The sequence below is a fragment of the Stegodyphus dumicola genome, chromosome 11 (genome assembly GCF_044657685.1).
Source record: "Stegodyphus dumicola isolate Sdum_Otavi_A_Nest chromosome 11, ASM4465768v1".
Taxonomy (NCBI): domain Eukaryota; kingdom Metazoa; phylum Arthropoda; class Arachnida; order Araneae; family Eresidae; genus Stegodyphus; species Stegodyphus dumicola.
The window spans coordinates 100161156-100172921 of record NC_140778.1 but is presented as its reverse complement, the minus strand read 5'-3'; the positions used below and the strand labels follow the sequence as shown (position 1 = coordinate 100172921).

Sequence of the window (11766 nt, the reverse complement as noted above, 5' to 3'; positions counted from 1 at the left end):
TATCCTTTCCAATATTCCGTCGGTTGCAAATTCTGCAGGATTTCAGCCATACACTTGCATATTTGTAATCATCGAAACTTGGGTCTCAGTGACGATGTTTTCATTCATAATGCTTCCAAAAGACAGATTTCCTGGCATAAAATTTCTGCTGATTTGTTCTTTCCTGGAAGTTTTAGTTATGCTTATGTAATCTACAATATGTAGCATGTTTAGATTTTTTAAACAGTAAGTTTTAGACCATAGGTTCCAGCGGAATTTAATAATTTGCAATTAGTGCTTACGTATGCGATACCTTCATATTTCATCACAGCGAAGGGTAATGGGAAAACTGTTTTCCTAGTAGAAGCATTATCCTTTTTTGAGTACATTTCCAATCCCTGAACTATAATTATAAAATGTTATTTGAATATGCAGATACATTTTTATTTCTGACCCCAGTATGACTCACATAAAGTTGGAACAATGACAGCATATTTTCTTCGCAGTCATATTCAGGAAAAACATTTTCCACATACTTTACAGTAGAAAAGTGCTTTGGGATTCCGAAACCCAATTTAAATCGTTCCCAATTAAATTTAGTTTGTGATTGGCAGAATGAAAAACAAGACATATTTAAAACAAGACATACAGCAAGAACTGAGCACAATTAGTATTCCTGCCCTGCTTGAGATTTGATCGCTGCTCTGTCCAACATATTCACTTGGATCAGAAGCTTCCTTTCTCGGAAAGAGATCTACTTCATTTGTTGTAATGTCAGCATAGGTTGCATTTAGTTCAAAAAATCCTAGAAATCCCTCCCGCACGGTTATCTGTTCTTTATCAAAAATTGAATATAGAAGTCAATAACATATGCACAATCGCCCCCCACTATATGTACTGGGCGTCGATTTGCATTCCTTTCTAGTATTCGTTTAAATCTTTTGCGTTAAAATTCTGTCACCAAGAAATAAGTTCGCTAAAGGTACATGTACCATATTTTGAGAAATTCTGGGCTATAGAAATTAAAATTGGGATACTTTAAAGTTAAATATAATTTAAGGTCTCTGACAGCAAAAAAACACTGCTGCACATTAAAACTTTTACACGAGGAAGGAAAGCAAATAGCAGAATCTTATAAATTGTACCTATAACAGATTAATAGGACGAAGATATGTTTAAACTTGCAGGTGCTTTGAAGTGCACAGCATGCAAAATTCAGTCCACGGATTTGCCACTTCCGACAATAGCAACGGATCTAATCCAGTTGGGCATCGAGTCAAACTAAATTTGGATTACAGATACGGATAGTACGTTCCATGCGGGTAGAACTCTACGGCAGCGGTCATGAATCGTAGTCCCTGGCGAATGGTGGTGTTCCAGTCCCTCGGCAACCTCGACGCTCCTTATCGAGAGCGGGAAGGACACCGAACACAACATGTAGTATATTATCTCGCTAAAAAATGGCTCCATGGAGACTTCGAAGATAAAACACTTTAACACGGCCGAAACGTAATGGACACCGTCCATATTACCGACAATGCCAACAAGAGGTGACAGGGATGTGTACTCAGTAGAAACTCAGACACCACTCTTGTTCTCAACACCGAGGTGCTGTGCCTGTGAGACGGCGATGGATATAAGCTGGCTGTGCTAGTTCTGCTCTAAAAAGACAATGTGAAGCCACTCGTATGTCCAGTACCGTCAGCCGGCGCACTAATTATAGCCACGCCTGTTTCTGCAGCGTCAAGGATAGCCGCAACACAGTTTCCCTTATTGACAGCCAGTGGTGCTGTAGATAACATCAGACTGTCTCAGCGGACACATTTAGTCCTGCACACAAGTCAGATTCCTGACGCTGGAAACGTGAGGTAGCCTTTTGACCCCCCCCCCACAAAATATGTCTGCCACTCAGGCGATAATGGGCGGTGATTATTTACATACTGCATGTCTTGCAGTATGTGGATACGAACGCCTCCTGGAATCCTCTATACATAATCCCTTGGCAGATATGGGATCCCGAACCTCAGGCATTGAGTTACGCCACCTGCCTTTTCTGCTGTGTCTGACCGTCTGATGCGTGCTTATGAATGCAATGTTAATTCATGCCCTGTGTCCATTTTTCAATCCATCAGCGCGTATGCGGCATAATTTACATCGTAACAAGAAAGATATCTGGCGAATTTTTAAAAAATTCTATAAAAATGTATTGTAGAAAAGTAATTTCAGATGCTATTTACATTTGCTTGCAACAACTGAGGTGTAGCCAACACAATCTTAAAATGGAACAAGTTTTTGGAGAAATGCACGGCTTTCTAAATATTTCTTATATACTAACACTAATAATATCAATGTTAAGGTTTACAATTCAGAAATTAAAATACGCCTATCATAGGTTCATTTCAGCACATGCCTAACTCTTAAATTTGTACCTCCAAAGTATTACTATATTGTGTACATGTAAGTCTTTGGCCTATTCCATTGCCATTATATATCTAGAGAATTCTTATATGAATAACTTAACATACAATTCGTAATATAAATAATATGTCTCACAATGAAAACAAAAAAGAAATTTCTAAAAGAAATTGAACTACGAAAATTCAGTTATGAATAAGAAGCAAACGAATTGGTTAAAATAACGAGGGATTTCCTCCATCAGCAAGCAATAAATAAAAGATTTCAACTATCAGCAGAGAATAACGGAATGCTTCGAAATTTTAAGTGGCCTGAGGTGAATATCGAATCTTTAACGATTTCCGTTATCAATAAGTGGTAGCTGAGTGTTTCAAACCTTCCTATTTTTCTACTGCAATAACTAGGTGATTCAAACTACCAACGCTGTTCCAATACTGCGCAATTCCAACAAATGAAAAAATCATTTCAACATTCGTAATTTTGGTGTTTCTAAACATGAAATGATCTTGCTCTTTAAACAAGCAAATGAGTACCTCCGAATCAACGTTTTTCCACCAAAACGGTTTTTGTTTACAGTGCCTTATTATTATAGATTCAAGAGGAACCTTTTTTTCTCTGCGGTAAAATAATTTTACTTTGCTCTATAATGAGGTTAAAAGAAATATTTTGATCAAATGGAGGGAAAGAAAAGTCAATATAAAATGTATAATAGGTCAGAAAGCTAACTTTTATTTGGCAGGGATTTTGAGAAAATCTAGGTCGACTTCGACAGCGATAAAACACAGTTCCATTCTGTTCAGAGGCAAATAAATTTTACAAAAGTTCTGGTTGCTGGCCTATTGGTCAATTTGCCGAAAACATGTGCATGAAGACTTCGTTGAAGCTGCAAAAGGATGCATTGCGGAAGCAATCAGTAATGCTGTCTCATAAAAATTTGCAGCATATATCAGACATTTTGAATTAAAAATACAAAAAGGCTCAAATGTGTATGCTTGCACAGTTTTCTGTCAATACTCTACACTAAATTCTCAGATGCTAAGTAGATATAAATGGTACTTTATTGAGCTTCTGCGTTCAGTTGAGTTGATATTTAATTTTAAAATTCTTAGTTATACTACTTCAAAAACCCAAAATATTGTTATGCGCATATGGCTTCGTAATATATTGAATGCAAACATAACCGAAAAAAGCTTCATTAAATTTATTTTACAAAAATATTTCACTCTTCTGGAATTCTCGATACAAAGGTACTCGTACAGCTCTTCTAGGTATAACAGAGTACAGTCAGTAGTTACTATTTCAAACTACTAAGAAGTTGAAACACGCGGCAATACAAAAAGGCTCAAATGTGTATGCTTGCACAGTTATCTGTCAATTCTGTGTTTTAAATCAATTAATGCTATTGTTCATTTGCATTTTTGTTTACTAAATTCATTTCATAAATTTAAATTTAGTAAACAACTGTAGCAAACAGTTGTTTACTAAATTCATTATTACTAAATAACACTTTAAATAAATTATTTGCTTTTCTGAAGGACATTTTCTTATGCCATGTAAATGAACGATAGCATTAATTGATTTAAAACATAGAACTCAGGTTTACAAAATTTAATGCATATTTTGTAGTCACTTTGAAATGAAATATTAAAAGTGATTTTCAGCCTTTTAGTGTTATGTAATTTTTGAATAGAAATAAATTTTTTTGCATTTAAATTTTCCAGTTATATATATTCCATATTGCTGTACATACCTAAAAGGTGGATATGTAAAAATTTGATATTAAATTAATTTTATCTTTTAATCATAATATGCAGAACATTTTTGCATAGATCTATATAAAAAATCTATATATAAAAGAGATAAAAATAAGCACATTTTACGAAAAATGCAGTAAATAGGTAATTGGAGATTTATGCAAATTTTTTACCAAAAATGTGCACTTATACACAGTAAAGAGAAGACATCGGACTAAATTTTTACCAGTTATTCACATATGCAAAGAAAACATAGGGAAGATTTAAATCAATTATTATCAAATATATAAGTTTTTGTACCGTAAAATACAGGGAATATCTACGTTAATTTCTATCTAAAGTACAATATAGTTAATTAACAAATTCAGTAAACGGATGTAGCACAAAAGAAAACATCATACGTTTAGATTATTTGAATGAGTGTGCTAAATTTTAAAATTGTTAAATATAGACCAGGAAATTGTAGAAAACTTACCTTTTCCAGTAGTTTACCAAGTTGACTTTGTTATTTTCCTTGAAGATGAATGTTTAATGTCACAAATATTTCATTCATATCTTCAGATAATACATAAATATATACATATTTCTTTATTAAAATTCAGTTTATCCCAAGCATGTTAAAGAAAATATTAATTTGCATGCAAGTTAATCAAGTAACTTCTGTTTTAATTAGACACATAATTATGATATGTAAAAATTTTACATTTATGAGTCAATCTTGCAATGTATTGTAATCTATTATTGTTGTCTTTCTCAGTTTAAAATCTTATAAATATATTAGATCAGTACTAAAAGTTCACCTCTACAAAAGAAATGCTTTATTGAGGTATTTTTAAAAAGTTCCCTTTTACAATGTAACTGTTTATTTCATAAATAAGTACATAAAATTATGCAAATTCAAAATTACCTAAATATGTTTTTTATTTTATCTTATATACCAGATAAAATTTTAAAAAGTTAATTTATTTAGGAATATTGAAGTTTTTAAATATTTATCTCATGTGACTTTTTCTATAACATCATTATAAATGTACATGTTGATGTGGACATACCAGTTATTTTTTTTCATCAAATAGCTTTATGGTATTAAATGATTTAAAAAGAGGCAACTGGACAAAAGAAAGCACTTAGAAGTTGGCTAATTTTTTATTAATTTGTTGTCAAATGCCGTGCATTTTAGATTATGCTCATATGATAACAATGAGTTATTTAAATTATAAAATTATTATGAACATATCCCACATAAATTAACAAGTATAAAATTTCAAGTTGTTTGAAGTATTATGAACTGTAAGAGTTGCAAAAGAAATACACATGAAATTAATTTAAGAATTAGGTTTATTTTACAGGTATTTGAAAACTGCAATTACTGTTAAACAATAAAAACTAACATTAAATCTGAAGAGCATATTTTTTTCAATAATAAAATTCAACATAGACTTCATGCAGCTTCGCCATATTTGTTCTATAGTTCGCTGTCTCCAATATCCTGCTCAATTTTTGTAAAAGTGAATTCTTTGTCACCCAATGTTTTGAGAACAGCTCCTAAAGAAGAAAAAGAAAAATTTGTAATAATTTCACACTTCAGATGTTTTCAGTTTTTTGAAGTATTAAAAGATGCATATAAAATGCACTGAGTATTTCATATTTAAAAATTTACATTTCAGTAATTAAAAATTTAATTTCATACTATCACACAGTAAGCTTCAATTATATACCTTACACAATGCCTATAATTTCAAGTAAAAATACTTAAGATTTGTTTAGAACTGCAAGGTTGAGAAAGTCTTTAATGGCTATGTTTGTATTTAAGTACATGAGAAAAAACTTAATTTTGTATTAATTATATTACATTAGCCTTTTCAATTTTACTCCTACATATAGTAAAGAATATTCGCTTTCTTACAGATAACTTTTTCTAAAATAAAGAGTAAGCAGAAAACTAATCACAACGCTATATACATATAACAGAATACTTCATAAACATATACATGTCATTAACATACGTATATGCATTAACAGGCTATTTTACACATTTCAATAAACCAGAAACCAATACACAATCAAAAGTATTATCAGTAAATTCCTCCAAAATCAGAGTAAAAATCTTTAATTATGATAACAATGGCATCTCAGTTTGCAATATAAAATATTTCAAGTCTACATTCATGTGCATTCTAAGCAAACAGAAAGCTGAATAACAATAAAATTATAAATACCATAAAAAAGTTAAGAGTCACGTAGAATGATAGCAAGACTAAATGAAGTCTTCCTTCAAAAATCAATTTAAATTCAAAAATTTGCTTTCCTGTTTAACATCTCAAAATAACTGCTTTCACTAACTAAATTTCCTGTCTTGGCAAAATAAAAATTGTCACTTCTGTTGCAGGAAATATTTGCTGCAAACTTTGTATGCAAATAATCCAGTGAAAAAATTTTAATTGTGGCTTCAATATTTTCTTTATTAAATAAATGAAAAATTGCCACATAATATTAATTTATGATCCACGTAAAGCTTTTTACCTCTACCATATCATGCAGCTATTTTAAAATATATACTCTCATATAAAAGCCACAGAATTTTTTTACCAATATTAATATAGTATAAATCATTAATAAATCTTCTAAAAACAGCCACAAAATTTCTGAATTTGATACCCAAAACATAATTCTACGTAACTGTTAATGTATGCATTTGCTTGCACATACTTAAAATGAATTATACACACAAAAACTTAACATATTAACTTTAATAAATTCTTAATTAGCAAGATGACTCAATTAAGGCAAAATATGAAAGAAATCTACCTGATGGAATAGTTGTAAAAGATATATTTAAAAAAAGCTAATATTGTTTACCTTACACATGGCAGAAATTGAATAAACTGTATGCAGCTGGATTATTTATTAGGAATAGAAGTTAGATCAAAGTACCAAAGTCACACTAGGGTTTTAACCATTTGGGTGCAAAGAAGCATCTCAATTTAAAAAAGAATAATTTAAAAAAAGCTAATAGAATTTTATAACTTTTACAATCTAGTACAAATATTAGACACATAAACAACACTAAATGCCATTATTTACTTGCATATTTTCCTTCTTTGTGTACTTTACTCCTTAATTTTTCAGGATATGATTTAGAAAAAACAGAGTTATGGTAAAAATGTATACTGGTAAAAAAAAAATATATTGCTGAAACTGATAAGTCCTTTGAATTATATACTATAGTGCAAAGAGGGATGGAATATGTGACTAAATATGATAAATCAGATTACAATAACATTAAACAAATAACATGAAAAACTGAAAAAAGAAATTTTATTTGAAATTATTTTTTAACTCATGGAAAGACAGACAGTATTTCCAACTTATTAAATTCAATTATATTTTACCTTCGTCAAACCAATATTGGTAAGAGAGTTGTATTTAAAATCGGTGCTAAGCTAAAGCTGCTTTCTTGCCTAATTTTATACTATTGAAAATACCGGTAATTGTCAAAGTTATTCGTACTCAATATGTATACGATTATTAATGAGCTGCCAAACCACAGTTAACCATCTAATATACTACATTCAATGTTATCATTTTTCTTTTTGAATGTCAGGTTTTCATTATTTCTGCCAATATATCTGTAACAGGACATAAAGATTGAGTTAATGTAGAATAGAAAATTACCTTGCAAGCTTTACCTTAGTGGCAGTACTTCATTCTCTAGAAAAAACATTTTAAATTATTATACTTAAACAAAAAATTCATATTTGTTACAGCAAAACATCATTAACACAATAAACCAGAGTTGAATGCAAATCTAGTTTAACTCCATTCTTGAAAACTAGTTTATTACTTTCAATTTAATTTAAAAATAATAAAAAGGTACGTATTATGATGACTACCTAGATATCTCGCCTAAACTGGCAATCCTTGTAGGTTATACAGGTTAACCCTAACATAGGTTATAGAGGGCACTAAGACAGAGATTATTAATCCCACACTAGGGACTCTAACATTTGGTAGGAACAGTTTGAAAAGTGAAACAGATATTTATAGTGAACCAATGCAAAACAAAAACAATAGTTCTTTAGGGACAAAGCCCCTTTGGACTAATAAATACGAGTAAATTAACAGCTTTTAGCTATTTTTTCTTCTTGTAAAAAATAGACATACAGAATATTTTTAGAAAATAACAGTACTTTAAGCATGCATTTTCCACATATTTAACACAATAATTCATTCTAGCTCTGTTGCAATACTGGCAAAGGTACTCCTCTGTTATTAGGACGGGATTAAGAAATGTACAATGAAACCTCGAGATACGACGAAAGTATGAGCAAAATACGAGCATTAATTCGAGTAACGAGCAATGAGCCAGGCTGTTGGTATGGGGGCACCATTTCCCTATCCGGCTCAACTCGGGGAATCCCCTCGTCAGATCACTCAGTGTTCTTTTATATACGTGTTTGTGCACTTGTAAGTTAATTGTTTTGACATTTAACGTGAAAATAATTATTTCAAGATGCCTCGCAAGAAGATTGTTGCCTCAGATAGTGCTGCAAAGAAAAATAAGGAGGCCATGGCCGTCGATATCTAGAAAGAAATCATAGATAAACATAAGCATGGTGACGGAATTGGCGAAGACTTGCGGCCTTTCAACATCGAAAATCTATACTATTCTGAAGAAGCAGGAAGAAATTAAGAAACCTGATGTAGCCAAAGGAATTATCGTTGCTTCCAAGCACCATAAAAATACTCCTAGATGTTGAGAAGCTGTTGTTGGTGTGGATTAATGAGAAGGAGTTAAAATGTTGGTAACAAAGTTAAACTATTGTTATATTATTTACCAGTGTTATTTATTAGGAAAAATTGACTTGATATTAAAATGTTGATATTTTTTGGGGTGTGGAACGGGTTAACTGAATTTCCATTATTTTCAATGGGGAAGCTTGTTTCTAGATACGAGAAATTCGCTATACCAGTTGAATGCTGGAACGAATTAAACTCGTGTCTCCACTGTAGATATGTAAGCATGTGTTCCACTGTAGATATGTAAGCATGTGTATATGCATGTATGTGTATAAGTATACACATAGATACATAAAGAATATACACATGCACACACGAGCACCTACATTTAAAAATGCATGCATATAAACACACATTTCTGAATCTGGTCCTGATAACAGAAGAATACCTACATGAATCATAGGATTTACATTAATCAGTTTTATTAGAATTCTTAAATGCAGAGGATTTACATTAATCAGTTTTATTAGAATTTTTAAATGCAGAGGATTTACTTTAATCAGTTTTATTAGAATTCTTAAATGAAATCTTCACTATCCGAAAATTCAGTTTCATTTCCAGCTGAAACTGTATCAGGACAATCTCATTTATATTATTTCCCTCTAACAACTGAACATTTTTAAAACCTTTTCTATTCCATGGAAAACTAATGCTACATTAAATATACATTTTCTAAATCTGAAAATTTTAAGTTAGAAACTGTAATCATTCTTAAAAAAGTTTGATTTATGCAGATGTTAGATCAATAAAATTACTTTCCTGTGAAAAAGTAATATGGCATTGAACAACACGATTTTACACATCAAGATATACTGAGTGAAAATTCCTGAAATGTTTTATTTCTTGGTATCTCTGCAAGAATTGTATAAATAAGACTACCTCCCTTTAAAAAAAATGTTTAGTAAATACTATGAAGAAAATTGGTTACATTATTTACAGTTCATAATTAATAGAAAATAAATCATTTCTTAGCTTATCAGAATTTATTTTTATCACATTCATAAACAGTACTAATTTAAACAAACATACCATTATGATTTCAATAACTATGAAATAGAAAATCCAAATCTGCATCTTTGATGGTCTAGTAGATTGGACATCTCGTTTACTACAATTCAGCAGGGTGCTGACTCCCCAGACTGTAATATATATATACAATTAATTTACAAGGGAAAAAGTAACAAAAATATAAACAATTTCTTAGTTTTGTATAAGCATTTCTGCACATTTACAATTTTAATTTTTTTAACTATCTAGTTATATCAAAATACATGATTTAGTAAAATATAATTTAAATAATTTAAGGTATTTTAGATCAAATACTAATTTTTCAATAAATTTTTTCATGCAAGTCTAATAATCAACATAACTATCAAGTTCCGACTTCGAAAATTATGTTTAGAGAAACTTGAAGCTGCAGTAAATAGTAATAAATTTATTCAAAACTGAAAGTAAAGCATTCTTACTTTATTTTCTTTAACTATGGCAGATCTTTTAAAACAACAAAATCAAACAAACAAAAAAGAAATGCATTCATGAAAGGACTTACTTATTATTCATGAAAGGATATATTTCAGTAATTACAAGTGCATAAAAATTCAGTATATATAAAAAAAAAAAAAAATTAACACAGATTTGGAACAAAGTACCTGTGTTTCTATGGCATAAAATTTCCTTTTTTAATAGCACAATATCTTTGAGTTAAAGATTATATATTAAAGCAAATTTATAAAACTAAATTCAAAAATAAGAAATTAAATTATTTTTAGAGAAAACACTAAGCAAATAAAAAATTTTGAATTTCATAAATAAATGAAAGTTACATGCTTTATTTTTTGGCATAAGGTAGATAACATTTCCATAACAGATTTCTGAACAATTAGTCATGTTAATATTGCCTTTCTTTTTCCAATTAAAGCTATTTCCTGCTTAATTACAGTATGCTTTAAGATAAATATTAAAACGTTTGAGTAAAAATAATATAACTATAGGTGAGACACATACAAAAAGGAGTGACACAAACAGTAAGAAACAGACTAGTGCAAAATTTAACAGTACCAAATCCTGAAAATGAATCATTAGGCACGTACACAAAAGAACAACACATGGAAAATCACATTTACTACACAGACGCTATTTAAAAAATTTTATATAGGTGAAGAAAGTACGAGTATTAAACACTGAAAATATCAAATATTCACTTACTTTCTTCAAATAATTAGTAATTCAGTCACAAATGCCAATCCACGAACAAACAGCATTCTCTGCGACTTTACCATTCTTTTCGAACGCCATTGCCGAGTGCTGACTTCACAAATATCCCGCCACAACCGGAAGTAGAAAGTGTCTGCTTTGCCATTGGTCAGTGAACAAGAATTGCAACGCTTTTTTTTTCTTTATAATTAAACATATTAAGAAAGCCTCTAAATTAGCATATGAAATAAACTTACTTTTGCATTATATAAATTTATATTCACAGCATCTCTGTATTAAGGTAATAATTAAATTTTTATACGAAAAATAGAAATGTCTGTGTATGCGCATGCTCAGTGTATAATCGTAAATCCGGTTAATTTTTATAAGTTAGCGTAAAATTAACTATGCAAATTTTGAGTTCATTTAACTGGACCCTTGTACTTATTCTGTAGATCTCCATATTAAAATGTCTTTAACTGTTTCAGGAAAAATATAAAATATAATATAATTATTTTTTTACATTATTTATTAATTTTTTCCTCATATAAAAATTATTAAAATCGCTATATCATTTTTTTCGTACATTAAACAAAATTTAAAAAAATTAGCCTCATATGATTTT

At 30.1% G+C, this 11766-nt stretch overlaps 1 long non-coding RNA gene across 1 annotated transcript; it reads right to left on the bottom strand.

The window, feature by feature from the left end:
• Positions 1 to 5474: 5474 nt before the first annotated feature.
• Positions 5475 to 11272, bottom strand: LOC146994225 (uncharacterized). The gene is made up of 4 exons (XR_015043850.1): positions 11154 to 11272; positions 9978 to 10087; positions 7824 to 7859; positions 5475 to 5693 (listed from the first exon to the last, which is right to left on the bottom strand). It is a non-coding gene; the product is annotated as an uncharacterized LOC146994225 (long non-coding RNA).
• Between the last annotated feature and the right edge of the window lie 494 nt (positions 11273 to 11766).